General features: G+C 38.4%; 1 long non-coding RNA gene across 1 annotated transcript in view; it reads right to left on the bottom strand.

Annotated features, from left to right (window-relative positions):
* Positions 1 to 14,745, bottom strand: part of LOC150039581 (uncharacterized) — a 52,888-nt gene extending 38,143 nt beyond the window's left edge. The window contains exons 1-2 of the long non-coding RNA XR_016534323.1: positions 14,635 to 14,745; positions 11,807 to 11,909 (exon numbers count right to left, since the gene is read on the bottom strand). This is a non-coding gene — a long non-coding RNA (uncharacterized LOC150039581). The remainder of the gene's footprint in view (positions 1 to 11,806; positions 11,910 to 14,634) is intronic.
* Between the last annotated feature and the right edge of the window lie 675 nt (positions 14,746 to 15,420).

The raw sequence follows: 15,420 nt of genomic DNA, 5'->3' as shown, positions 1-15,420 counted from the left end.
CATTTCTGTGCCTCCCTTTAAACTCCCACAGACAGATAAACAGACAGAACAAAATGGAAAGACAAGAGAAACTAAAAAGAAAAAAAAACCCTCACTTTCATTTCCTGGAGTTCATGTGGATATATAGTATTTTGGATGATCAGATGCACATAGGCAGTGTGCCTTTCTGTTCTTCTCCTGTCTCCTCCTTTGGTTTCACTATATGTGAATGCCTAGAGACCTGTATAATTTCTTATGCCCAAGTATTTTAGATCTAGTTAATTTTTGTGTTTTTTTTAAAAGCTATCTTTAAGTAGGTGTACAAAAAATGAGTTGCCACTTTATGTATCAACCTCTTTCTTAACTCCCCTTTCCCTTTCTATGTCTTCTCTAATCTCAGATCTTATATGAGAACACAAAATACTACCCTTACAAAATCAAGCCCGTTGTTTATATGCCACACACAAATCTCCATTTCCTCACTACCACTCAGAAGAGAGAAGACCATGGTTACAATAACAATACTTCAAAGACAAACTATACATTTAAGTATGGTAAATAAAAATCAGAAACAATAATAAGAATAGAAAAGTAAGAGATTGGGCATGTGTAGGATACACTAGGAATTAAAATCATCAATGCTTATATTAAAAATGAGGTGGCAGGAAAAGCAAAAAGGGGCGGAAGAAATAGTGTTCTGGATCTGGAATAGAAATGTGAGGAGAGAGGTAAAGTCCCCCTGTGTGCTGAAAGTGGAGGATTGAAGACAGAAGAAAGAGAAGGTAGCGAATAGGCTCTTAACACTGCTGAATAAAGGTGGGTAAATTTCTTCTTCTTCTTTTTCTTCATTTCCTCTTCCTCCTCCTCCTCCTTCTCCTCCACGCTGAAGCCTCTCCTTTTCCTTTTCTTCTTCCTCCCTCCCTTCCTCCTTCTCCTCTTCTTTCTCCTGTTTCTTTCTCCTTCATTGCCTTTGTCAGAGACCCAGAAACTTCAGGGGAAATAGGTCATTTACAGAAGGACCTTGGGAGGTCTTCCCAGGGTTATGCCCTGGCCTGAGACCCACAGTTTGATTTACAACTATGTTTGCCTAGCAAGTACACTGATTCTCATTAGGTTCCGTATGTAAGTTGATTTGGGGAAAAAAAGTTAGAGGATGGAGAACATTGGGGGAAATTAGAATTTCCTAAAGGCATCCATTAGTGCTGTGTTGCTGCTAGCACTGAGTGTTTTACAAGCTGACAGTCACCTCAAAAACTTAAAGGAAAGCAGTTTCTATAGCAACAGTGGAACCATTTGAAGTGTGACTAGATAATCTTTTCTTATAACTAAGAAAGCAGAGATATGGAAATTCATTAAAGATATATTTCATATCTTCTACCTAATGCACATTCAGGGCAAGTATACTCTTTGACATGTCAAATATCTTGCTGCCATCTCAGTGCATTAAATACTGATGCACCTTAATGGTTTGATTAGCTTCCCAAGATGAATTTTGGCTGCTAGTAATCATGATTAAGGATATGTATTCTGGACTTGATTGCCTTGGGTTCAAACACTAATACTCCCAATTTTAGTTCATTGCTATATCTGTTCCTGAGTCTTTTATCTTTAGAATGAAAACAAATAAATCTACTCTGAATGTAAGCCTTAAAGAAGTGGAAATATATAAGCAGTGTCTTGTTGGTGAAAATAGCTTACCAAACACTGCCTACTGTAAATAACAAGTCTTTCAGAAATGGACTGGCTTCCTGTTTTCACAGATAAAACTGGAATTCATAGTCCATTTAAATAAATGCAACTACAGTTGGCTCAACTTTCTAATATTTCTATTTGATCCAGGCATCCTCACTGGCATAGTCAGTAATACAAGATGAGCACTGTGTCATTACTTCCTTTTAAGTTACATATTTGCCCAGTAGGCCAGGGGAATGATGTGCTGTCAACCCCTTTTCAGGGTCCACTGGTAGAAGGAACATGGGAAGGCAAAAGGCCCCTTTAGTGGAAGCTTATAATCAGTCTCTCTTGTATTCTCTGCATGACTCCTCATACTCTAGCCTTGGCTTGGTTTCTAGAATAAGAAAGGGTCCTGCTTCAGGATTTCATGAGTACTATTCCTTCACGGGCTCATTTTCTTTTCTTGGTTCTCCCGATAACTGAATGTTTGTAATCACAACAGTTTCAGCCCAGATGTTGTCCCTCTTTCAAAAATTGTTTTGCCAGATCATTTTGTATCAAATCAATCCATTAAAAATTCTTAGTGTATTTACAATTTGTAATGATTGACTTAAATTAACTTGTGGAGCTGCCTGCCTCATGGATTCATGTTTCATGCAGGAAGTGACTGGTTTCTTTCTAGTGAGGGATGTAGGCACTTAGTAAGTGAACGATTGAAAAGAGTGGACTGGCACACAGAAGAGTAAGTCCTCATTTGGACCAAGATTCTACTGAGTTCTTAAAAGAAAAATGGGCAGTGCGAGATAGGTGATGTAGAACTCAAGAGAAGCATAAGGGAACATATAAAGGATTTCTTTTGAACCTGAACACATAACTACCAGGTCAGGCTTCCTATTTCCTGCACACCCTTGAAAACTGCTTCTCCTTGTCTCACTTCTGTTATTGGGTAACTTTTCCTTTCACAGTCCTCCCATTCCAATCTTGTTATCCTCCTACTTATAGAAATGAGGTGCCACCCTGTAGCTCTAAAGCAGAATATTTTGTTAAAACATTCACATCCACAGCCACAGGGGATTGCTCAGATAGCACAATCATGTTTATGTAGCCAGGAGCAAGAAACGATGACTTTCCACTGGAGGAGATCACTTAGCTAAGAGCTATGGGCTTCCATTAACCGTGATAACCACAGTCTAATTTCACTGCGGAATGAGAGCTGTGAGATAATTAGGAAAAGTGCATGCCAGAATGCCAGTGCATATTTCTCCTAAATTAATACAGCCTCATCAAATAGATTATATTAAAAACAGACACTGTATGAAACAAGATCATTGATTGTCTTAATTAATATGAATCAGCAGGCAGAGTCAGGGCCTACATTAACCTTGGCAGTGGTTGAGAGTCTGGGGAAACTTCACTGAGCAAAACTGACTTGGAGGAAATAAATCTGTGCTCCGAGTCTGGATATTGTGCACTGGAGCATCTGTTCTGATCTCCATGTCCAGTCCAAAGGGTCTCCTTTGTAGGCCAAGGGAGGAGAGCAGACCATACAAAACAAAAGTCTCCATTATGGGTCAAAGTTCACAGGTGAAAATAAACCAATAAAATGACAATGTCTAACATCTTTTGAATAAATAGGATTCCAAAAATTAAATCTTGAGGAGAATGGGCAAAAGATTAGAAGTATTATTGATCAAAATTTCTAAGCAATATATGGGTCATTTCCAAATGCTTCTGATAATTACAGTGGCTATGTATCCCAAGGGAAATTAGTTTCAAAGTCCTTCCTTTCTTTTCCTTATGGGTTTTTTTTGTTATTGACATCTTAAGATATTTTAATTTCTAGGAGGAAGAAATTTTTGTTCTGTTTTGAATGATATTCCAAGAAATTCTTAGTTATTTCAAGCACAGCCATTTTTAGGTTGCCATATTTAGCAAACATATATGAACTGCCCAGTAAAATTTTAATTTTAGATAAACATGCAATATTCAAGACATCCTTGAACTGAAAATTTGGTTCTGAAATTCCAATTTAGTTGAGAGTCCTTTATTTTATCTGAAAAACTATATGTGGCTTTTATATTTCTGAAACCATATTTTCTTTTTCTTTCCTTTGTGGTTTTTAGAGAGGATTTCAAAATGTATTCCAGGGTGACCCTTGAATTCATGATCCTCCCGTCTCACCTTTCAAAACCTTGTTTTACAGGCAAGAACCACTACTGTGTTCACATTGTTTTTAAGAGGAGTATCTACTTCATTTGCAGCGAAGAAGACTAGAATGTGTTAAACAAAGTAAAAAGTTCTATAAAATTGCAGAGCAGTACCTAATATTTAATTTAGTTAATTGGTGGGGATGTAAAATAAGTAAGGTTCACTTTAGACCTATGTCATACATTGGATGTGATGGGCCTGGATTCTGAGGACCAATGTGTCTCATTTCCAGAGCTTGTTCTCTTTCAACTTGTCTTGTTGCTTGCTCTTCAGGCCCAATGTTTAGTACTTGAGTTCTAGTATGGACATTTGCGAAAGTGTTCTGAGATTTCAGGCAAGTCCTCTAATATTTCTATGCTTCATTCTCATAAAGTACAATGTCTTGCTAAATATAAATTGCTCTGAAACATTTGTTGAATTGAATTGGGTACTCATTTGCATATGGATTATAGGGAGGGTTGTGGTATACAGCAGAGGGATTGAGAGTTCAGGTTTTCTGGTCCACTGACTCAACTCTGGGCTTATTTAATTTCTTTACGCTCTGTTTTCTCAATGATAAACACGCCATAATAGAATAACTAAGCCACCACATCATTATAGAGGATAGAATACATTTTAAGAACACCTACCATGGAACTAAGCTTTTAACAACTGCTCTTTAAATTTCAAATATAGGAGATTATAAATGAGCAAGACACATTGAAAAGTTTGGGTGCTGAATAAAAAAATACAACGAAAATAGGACTTGCTTTTAATCCTTGCTCCGATGGGGGTAATCAACCCTTTCCAACATTTTTGGGACTCACCAAACTTACATTTCTGAGTTCAGGTTTGTAATCAGAATAAAGGAAAGGTAAGAGCTCTGGATATAATTTTTTCTAGCTTTCCTTAGCTAGATAGTCCCTTTCCTTTGAGTATCTGTGACTACTTTTTATCAAGACTTAGACATCTGAGAATGTGGTAGAGCCAGAAAGAAAAAACAGGGTGCACATACCAACATCTATAAGTAGATGATAGAAGAAAGATGGCCTTCCATTCTGTGATGTCACGATATCACCTTCTTTAGGAGTTAACCTATATTTGGGAGTTTTACTCTGTGAATTAAGAGAATATTTTATGTGGTTTTTAATATAAACTATATCACTCACCAATGTGATTGGTAAAAACTAATCTTCAAAGTCTAAGTAATGGCTCTGAATAGCACTGAATTTTATTTTCTTTTGTCATGATTGAAGTTTCTCTTCCCCAAACTGCCAAGTATTTATTGGAATATAAAGAATAATTTATGAATAGATCTACTGAGCAAAGATTAACCTTTTTCTTTGTTGCAAAACCCTAAGTCCACTGGAGTGAAGCTCTAGGAGAATTAGAATGCAAGAGCTCATCAGCTTCTGTTGCAACTATAAAGAAAATGACACAGCAGCATGAATGATGAAGAACTTAAAAGGAAATGCAATAGTTTTTTTAAAACCCTATTTTAAAATTTTACCTGTGTGATTTCACCAGTGGAGAATAAAATTCTTGGGATGAAAGCTTGCAAAGTGAAATGTTATATGGTTCACGTTTTGTAAGAAGAGACTGCATTTCTGATCTGCTTTTTAAAGATTCAGATAGCATTTTTGAAAAGTTCCTCTTCATTCTGAGGTTGAAGGTGGAGCCCTTGTGCTGTGTCCAGGGGTGTTCTCTGAGAATTGCATGAACAAGCAATTCTCACAAGGACATAGGACAGTCCAGAAAAGAAATGTTGCTTATTTTTTTTAACTTCTAGTTTACCACCTACCACATCTTGTATAAACTGGGTAAAAGGGAACTTTGTGGCCATGGAACAATCAGCCCTTTGAGCCCTGGAAGTTGAAGGTTTTTTTTTCCCAATGGCCTCTAGTTTTAGTCATTTCTGGAGGATAAGAGGAAATGGTCCCTGCGCATGCATGTTTCTATAGCATGATCCTGATGTGGTCTGTTTCACAATCTGTATAATCAGGGGATTTGAGCCTGTTGCTGTTTACAGTTCCTTTTCCCTAGAACATTCTTTGAATTTAAGGTGAGTTTCTTTGTTTTGGTGCTGGCACTAGGATTTAAACTTAGGGACCTAGCTCTGTTCCTTGTAGTTCTACCCCTTGAGCCACAGCTCCACGTCTGAATTTTGGTGGTTAAAGAGTCTCACAGACTTTCCTGTCCCATGCTAGCTTCCAACCTCCATCTTCAGATCTCAATCTCCTGAGTAGCTAGGATTACAGGTGTAAGTCTCTGGTAAGGTGAATTCCTCTTTGTCTTCTTCTCTCCCTCCCTCCATTCCTTCCCTCTATTCCTCCTTCCCTTCTCCCCCCCTTTATTTCTTCCTTCTTTCTGTTTTCCCTCCAGATCAACTTGCCTTGTGAAGATCTAGGTATGAAAGCAAGGACAGAAAGGTAAAAATGGGAAGGAGATAAAAAAAATTCACAGCAATCAAATCCCTACTGTGTTGCCAGAACTTCACAAATAACATCTCATTGTTTTTCTTACCGGACCCTATGAGGGATCTGATTATTGGCACTGTTTATTTTTAATGTATAGAGACACGGTAGGTCAGTAGTATGATATAATTTGTGCAAAGACAGGCACTGAAGTAGTAGAGTTGGGTTTTGGACATTCGTCAATCCAATTCTAAATTTGTGTTTTTGTTCCATTGCAAATAAGGCTTTGTGTATATTTGCAACAGAAGATGTAGCCAATCATCTCCACCCCCTCTTGGGGTAAACGGAGGATCTAAATTAATAAAACATAGCATGGATTTAAATTATGTGAAGATGTTATTTATCCAACAGTATCCTATTTTGCCAAGAGCATGATAAAGATAATTAACAGACTGTTTTGACAAGTGGCACTGTCATGCTAGGCATTGATTTTCTCAGTATTTCACATACTTGAGAAACATTCAGGAATTACTTTTAATATTACTGGCAAATATCTTTGCTTACTTAGTTTATACAGCATTCCTTTTGATATCATGTCATAATTAGACATATCTTCTCTAATTCGAATCAAAGAAGTATCTGAAATACCTTCTAACATTTTTATGTTTCTGAAAACCTTTATACTTTGTGATATTGTTAACTGTTATTATTTAGTAATAGTCTGTATGCTAGAGATAATGTAAACCATTTGGATTCCTTGAAGATGAAAATAAGCAAATTTTATTTTATTTAATGATTACAATTTTGAAAGAAATCACAATTCTTATCTTCTTTCTCCATTTTGTGTTTGTCCAGCTCTTTCTTTTTTGTTGTTTTTCTTGCTACTGTAGGTCAAATTTTTCATCTGTATTGGGGAATAAACTTTTTCTTAGCAGTTTTTTTGGCCGATATAAATCTCATGGTATTTTTGAAGGTTTGCTGCCATGTTAGTTGTATTTTTTTTCCAGGTCACAATGAGGTACTGGTCAGTAAAATAAAGGGTAATTTGTTAGACTGTGTTCTAATAAAGTAAGACTTCTGAGCAAGACACCAGTGGCTGACATATGAAATCCTACCTGCTCACTATGCTGAGACCTGGAGGATCAGTTTGAAGCGAGTCCAAACAGAAAATTCTTCATTTCCAATTAACCAGCAAAATGTTGGACTGGTGGTGTGGCTCAGGTGATGGAGTTCCATCACCAGTACCAGAACAAAAACCCAAACGATGATGATGATGATGATGATGATAAAGATAAAGATAAAGATAAATTATATGGCAGACAGCATCATAATGATTTCTACTCATAAGACATTCTGAGATGAGATACTTAGTATTTATGAAGTTTCAAGCATTTATTCAGTTCAGTGTCGTGATTGTATTGTTCTTGCTGTGTGGGCGGGAGTGAGTAACTTCACTTTTGAATCATAGTGAAACAATGAAGGCTTTAAAGATAGGGCATGTGAATAGTAGGTGCTATTTTGGCTCTGAAAAAAATATACCAGTGAACTCTGCTGCCATTGCAAAGGCACCTGGTGAGAAACACCTGGTGCTTTTCTTTTCTATTATTAAAGAACTTGATGTCAGAAAATAAAATGAAATAAAATGCTGCCAGTGACACATTCTGAAAAGATGGGTATCAAATCTTTGGCTTACGGAATTCATAAGGACTTTGAGATAATAGATTATATTACTTATGAGTGTTTCCTTCTTACAGTGGTATGTGTGGCTATTTATAATGATTCTGTCATAAAATATTTTATATGGACTCTCTACTATACTTCAGCAACAAATAGTAATTAATACTTTGGCTGATGTCTTTCAAAGTATTTCCCATGTGCATACATAAACATATAAATACTTTTCTAACACAACAACCCTGCTAACCAGATTACTTTTAGGACTTGTGAATATGAATGTTTTGGCGAATATTGCTTTTGCACATGTAAATAGGAAGTGTGAATTTTTTTCATATGGTTATTCTTTTGAAAAAACGTCATGCTAGTAGCCACAGAGCTCTGATAAATAGATACACTGTAATTTATTGAGTCTTGGACTACTCAGCTATTACAAATTGCACTGTGATGAACATATCTGGTTCGTCATTCATCTCTGATACCTCTTGATTCTCCCTCCACAGCACTGTGGGTATGTTCTTGGACTGTCCTGTCCACGTCAGAATATTAGCATCCCTCGCTTCTACCAAAAGATGAGAGGAACCCTGACATCTCCCTGTGCCTCCAGACAACCCAAATTTCCCCCTCCTTCCCATGTTGCTAAGGATCCCCTTGGGAATCCAAAGCTTCTCTCTGGTGGGCCATGGACCCAGAATAAATTCAGTCAAGAAAGGATTCTTACACAGTTTGCTACTGTTTTCTAACTAGCCAATTCTAAGGTACATTAGTCCTCAGTTTCTTTAGCTGTTAACTGGGAAGATGATCTACCACATGGAGTTTTGGGGAAAATTAAACACAACACATTACAATGCCTCACACCTGGAAAGCACTCAGTTAGTATCGTACCTACCCAAATTGAGAGCATCATTTATGGTCTCAACTTATTTCTGTCCTTTTAGGCTCTCTAAAAGAGGCATGCCAGCAACAAGAGTTGTCTTCAAGTTTTTTGTTTTGAGCTGTGTGGAAGGGATATTTAGGGAGGTAGATATTTATAGTTATGCACGAGACATCATCATAGTCAGTATTTGAGTTATGTGGAACAGTATGTCAGGCAATGTGGGGAAAAATACTGCATTTTATATCTCATACAGTTTATATTTCAATTTTTATATTTGGCAGCATGTTAGTAAAGTGATGTGATGTATATAATTTGTAAATGAAAACACACTGTGCTTTCTTGCCCCAAGTTATTTCTTTGCTCATGGGTGTGAGAACAGCATTTATTTTGGAGACCACTTGCTGGGAAGATAGAAATTCTTTTTTTATTTTGGAACAGAGGAAAGGAGTTGTAAATTTCACTGCCGTTCAGAGTGCCTACAATTCATTGTGTGTTATTTCAACATCATATGCATGAAGTTCATCATTCTTGGGGTTTTCAATAACCGCAGAGTTATGATTTAAGTGTTCCCACCCCAGTCTTTCTTTGAAGATTGATTAAAATAGGAAGGAAAGTGAAATGTTTCCTATGTTGTGGATTGCCTTTCCTTCTGCTTTGAAAATGGGAAATCAAATATAATATGTTGTCCCTTTTGCAATGTCAACAACAAATATCTCGAGAAATACTGCCCTAGTTAATTAAGTCTTTTCCTGGTCCCTCTGTTCAATCCTCGTTGAAATAAGGTGCCTAAGAGATGTGGAGTTGCTAAACTTCAAACCTGCAACCTAATAACAGGTTTTAGGAGCTGCTGGAGGGAGTGAGCTGTGTATTTGGCAGTGTATACCATGTACATTTTCAGTATGTGTGCATTCATATTTGATTAAGAGAAGCACCACTGGGACATGAACTCAGGACCCTGAGCTCTCACTTGGCTATTTCAACTATTTCATGCTCTACCACTTGAGGCACATCTCCACTTCTGAATTTTTTCTTTTTGCTGATTAATTAGAAATTAACATTTCATGAACTTTTCTGCCTTGTCCCCAGCTTATGCTATTTATTATTTTTATTGATGATGATGATGATTTTAGAAAATACTTGGTTTGAACTTATGGCTTCATATTTGCTGAGCTTGCTTGCACATCTGGTGCTCTAGTATTTGAGCCAAACCTCCAGACCAATATCTATTTTTATTCTGATATAATCAAAGAGAGAAGAGAATCTCTCATCTCTCAGACAAACCCAAAATTTGAAGAAATAAATGAACAATAAGGTAGAAAGTTAATGAAACAGGACTGTTTCATCCATATTAATTGTCCCCGCCCTTTCATGTCCAGTGTAGCTACCCTACCTACTATGTAGAAAATATTTGTGAATAATGTAATTTCTATGCCTGCAAGCAAAACAGTGCACATGCTTTTTCTTTTATTTATTTATTTATTTATTTTTTATTGTAATTAGTAAAAGGGTTACATGATATTTGCCAGATAGAAGGTGCATTAATTCACATACATTGATACCCTTTCACATGTCTTGGTACCCATTACCCTCCCCCCCACACCCCCCACCCGTCTTGGTTTTCCCCCCTTCCCTATCAAATTTCAAATAACCAAATACAAAGAAATTCAATATATCAGATAATAAATTGAGATACTATAACAATATGAGATAACCAAGGGACAGCAAAGGAGATGAGAGACAACATAGTACATTAAGGACAACAATCATTCGTTATATGGCTTTTGTTTCAATGTCCTGGAGGTCCTTTCAATTAGCTTCATACTATATGGCCTTATGTATCAAGATTTTGCTCTATTGCAGATCTCTGCTAGTAGAGCCCAAGGTTTCTACTGATTATGACGAATGAGGGAAACCATTGAGCCTAAGTTCCCTTGAGTCTGGCTTACTTCACTTAATAGGATTTTTTCTAAGTCTTTCCATTTCCTAACAAATGAGGCGATGTCATTCTTTCTGACAGCAGCATAGAATTCCATTGTGTACAAATACCACAACTTGTTGATCCACTCATCGACTGAGGGACATCTAGGTTGGTTCCATATCTTTACTATGGTGAATAGTGCTCTAATGAACATTGTTATGCTAGTGGATTTTGTATGATGTATTAATTTGTCCTCCCACAAAAGGGAAATGTCCTATTCCTTTACATAATTTTCAAAATTCCCATTGAGGCAGAGTATCTTTCAAATGTGTCTTCCTTGGCCTGTTTTCCAGATGTATGACTGGGAGTGGTGTTTTTAGATGTGAACTTGAAAGAGCTCTTCCTGTCCTGCTGGTTGCTTCCCTGTTTTGATGCTGTTCTGTTGCCAAAGAAACCAGAATGGTGTCTCTAAGATGTGCCCTTGACTACTGAGTGAGGAAGAGACTGATGGTACCATCCACGTTTCTCAAGACTGAGAAACAACACTGGAAACTTCACTTGAACCACTCATCCACAAAACTCAACAGACTAAATAACAGAACACGGATCAAGCCTGTTGGCTGTTTGGCAGGCAATGTGTGATCAACAATGCCTATTCTTTCGGCTGGATTTTGTTGGATTTATCAGTTACACCTTAACTTACAATGCCATCAGGGACTGAGACTTGATTCCCCAGTACTCAGAACACACAGAGCAAAATTACTTAACACCTTGGCCTGAAGTAACAATATCTATTTCACCGAGGTCGACCAGACATCCAGTTCTGTGGGAAGGTACTGCTGTCCATCACAACTATCCTATATGCTATTTTATTATTTTTTCCTGCAGCTTTCCTCGGTGTGGGGTAGTAAAAAGCTTACAGAGAAAGATGAACCCGAGCGGCACTTTGTAGAGGCATGTAAAGAACAATGCCAATTGTTATGCATATGGATTATTAGATGTACAACACTCAGTAAGCTTTATGCATGTTGTGTTACCTAGAGAGAACATATGTGTTATTAATATGATTTTAAAACACAGTACCTTTTCCCATGAAACTCTGATGCTCTGAGTAGTTTATATTCTCTAAGCATCTTTCCTTTTCCTCTTTCATCAGATTGCACTCTTAAAATTCACTGCATGGTCTCTGTAGGTAAGAGGAAAAGACTTAGCACTGCGATGGCCTTTCTGTTAAGCTCAGACAGTCCACATTTTCTCTGATTCTGGGATACTATTATGTTTTGCAGCCTCCTACATATTTTTCTTCTTTCATAGACAATTTCAAGTTTAATATTATATGTTTAAAAAGTGAGATAATTTTAAGGTCATAAAAATTTTGGAATCCTGCAGGCTTTAAAATACATGAAAAATGATTTAAAAAACCCTCACAGAGCCATTATTTCCATCTTTTCTAAAACTCGCCTACTAGTTAGCTGCATTGTTGTGGAATTACTGTAAGTTGTGCTTTAAAGGGATTAAGATTAACTTGATTAGAAGAAATGCTAGTTACTAAACAATTAAGACAGGAAAAAGGCCTGTATGTTTGTATGTTAGTAGGATATTAATGAAATCCATTTGGTAGAAAACAAGCCATTTTAAATATTAATTTTAATATGAACTATTCTCTGGGCAAATATTTCATAACTCCACACTATATTAATATTAGAATTTTCCTGATGATTTGTGGCATTGAGAATAATAGGGGTTGTCAAAATGTACTGAAGGTGTCTCAGAAATTTTTCTTGAGGATTCACTGAAATTAAAACAAATTACATGCCTCAGGATAATCTTTGCTGTACCTCTAGTCTGGTCCTGAAATGACTGATTTGCAGTTCTGAAAGAAAGCTCAAAAAGAATCAACTAGATAGAACTGTGATAAGGATAAGCTTTACTGATCAATTAGAAAATAACCTCAGGCACAATCGTTCCCCAAGCTAATGCACTGAAAAGCAGGCTACTAGTATTGTTCTGTGTAAGGTGTGTGTGCATTCATTTTGGAGGTGTTGAATTCACCTCTGGGCCACATGCTTGGTGGCTGGTGCTTTACCACTGAGATATTATTCCAAGCCCTTTCAATGTTGGTTATTTTTGAGGCTGGGACTAGCCTGGGGTGGACAGGTTTGGGCTACATTCCTGTTAGCTGTGCTCCCATGTGTCACTGAGGATGAAGGCAAAAGCCATGTGCGCCCAGCCAGAGATGACGGGTGCTTGCCATCAGGGCCCCTGGCTGATATGGAGTTGGGAGTACTTCTGACTGGAATGGCCTTGAATTGCTCAACCCCCTGATCTCCACTTTCCAAGAAGCTAAAATTATAAAGATGAGCTCTCAAACCTGGCTCAAAAATGAATATTTTTTCATATATTTTATTGTAATTAATAGAAGGGTTACATGATATTTTCCAGATAGATGGTGCATTAATTCCCATTCATTAATACCCTTTCACATGTCTTGGTCCCCATTTCCCTCCCCCCGCCCCCACCCCTCTAAAAGCAAATAGTTTTACTACTGACATTTCATGTTTTTAAAAACATGAGCAACAAGCAGTTGTTATAATCTTGCTTTCATGTTTCAAGTAATTCCTGTTTTATTTTTATATATATATATGTATTCTTTACTCATGCATTCTTTTAACAATCATTAATTATCTACTTTGTACTTCGTTTTATATGGAGAGCTGTGGGAAATGCAAAATATATGATATAATCATTGCCTTCTGAGAGTTTCTTTGGAATATTATAATAAAATATGAGAAGAAAATGAAAAAGGTCCAAACGTAGAAATCTCATTCTGAGCACCAAAATGAGCCGAATCGGTTTTGTTCTTTTCTGTTCTGATTTTTGACTTTTTTTTCCTTTTTCCTTTTTGAGACAAGATCTGGCTATGTAGCTTAGGCTGGCTTGGAAATAACTACATATGTACTCCAGGCTGGCCTCAAACTTAAGATCTTTCAGTTTCCATTTCCTAAGGATGGGATTATAGGCAAGTGCTACCATGCCCAACTTGAGTTTAGTCTTTAATTACTGTGCAGACACAGACACAGAGTAATTGAAGAACCACCTTAGGAAGAGCCAAGATTTCAACAGGATTAAGGCAGGAAAACAGGCTAGAGTGGGGACTAGTGGGAGTAACAGGGGCTGTGATCAGCTGAGTAGTTTATCTGGAGGGGAAGCCTCTACTCTGCTACAGCTTATCATCATGAGGCAGGACTGTAAGCCTAGAATGGTCAGTTGTTTCATTGTTTTAAGGAAATTTAAATTTTAAACTTAAGTCTTCTGACACAAACACACACACATGTGCATGTATACAGCATACATAATAGATGTATATATATATATATATACAATAATATATATGTGTGCACATATACACAGACCCACATGTATGTTAATTAATTTAAGGGTTGGTGTTAAGGTTGGTGCTGTACCACTCAAGCCATACCCGTACTTCTGAATTCCTATTGGTTAATTAGGTTTAAGAATCTTACAGACTTTCCTGCTCAAGTTGACCTCAAACCGTGATCCTCAGATCTCAGCTTCCTGAGTAGCTAGGATTGTAAGTGTGAGATACTGGTGCCTGATATAGGTCTTCTGTTTTGTTAAATGATGGCTCAAATGTGTAGAAATACTATGCTGCTTAAACAACATGGAATGGGACTAATTTGATCTACTGGGCCATTAATTCTCAACTTCTGGCCTGTAAGTTGGAGTCTACAAAAATCTGGTAGTGGAGGCACAGCCAACTTTAGGATTCGTCCTTGTATTCTTTTTGCCTTTAGGCCTGTGTGGGCGGGGTGGAGGGGTCTGAGTTAAGTTCTATTGCTTGGCACCGCTCTGCTTTCCCTTTGTGTTTGGGGACGCGCTGTATTACTCACGCCTCTGCATCCCTCTGCGGGTGCTGCACGGTGGTGGGGAGTCTCTCACTCCCCTCGGGTCTCCGCTGTCGCCTGTGTTCCGAGTCTGGGTTCCGCTGCTTGCTGTTCTGGTTCCGCGTCTGGGTTCTGCTGCTTCCGCCGTTCGCTGGCCCGGTTGTATGTTGGTTTCTGCAGCAATCGGGCTCCCAGGCTGGCCCCCTCCGCCCGCAGCCGCTTTTCCTGGCCTGCTGCCGCTTTTCCCCCGGCCCGCCGGCGCTTTCTGTGGCTTGGAACTGGCGGATGGAGGTGGGGGAGGGGTCCTCGCGTTCCGAATTCTTTGAGAAAGTTGGATGTGAGCTTTATCTGGATTTCTTTTCACTTTGAGTCCTTCTCCGTTGTCTTTTGAGTTTGTTGTTGTGGATTTCTTAAGATAATTGGCTCGTGGGACTCCTTAGTTCTCTCTTTTTGTGAGAGAGAGCTACGCAGCGTCCCTATTGTCTCGGGGCCATCTTCCTTCCCTCTCCGCATGCGTGCTCTTCACTGGGCCTTGGCCCTCGTGCTCACTGAGCATGCGTGCTCTTCGCTGGGCCACGGCCCTCGGTGCTCAGTGAGCATGCGTGTTTGCCAAGGCCACGCCCCCAGCTCATGGCCCACGATGGCAGCCGCGAGCAGGTGGCCCTGATGCCGTTCTCCCCACAAACACGCGAAGCTCAACACCCGCCATTGCCTCAAACGTGTCTCCCAGAGCTGAGGAGCCCGGTAAGTGACCAGGGGCCGCGTTTAGCCGCTCAAAGTAGAAAGAACCCC

This window comes from Megascapheus bottae, unplaced genomic scaffold, assembly GCF_031878675.1.
Source record: "Megascapheus bottae isolate mThoBot1 unplaced genomic scaffold, mThoBot2.hap1 HAP1_SCAFFOLD_289, whole genome shotgun sequence".
Classification (NCBI taxonomy): domain Eukaryota; kingdom Metazoa; phylum Chordata; class Mammalia; order Rodentia; family Geomyidae; genus Megascapheus; species Megascapheus bottae.
Note: the sequence above shows the minus strand (reverse complement) of the source record. Positions and strands in the feature narration are given on the sequence as shown.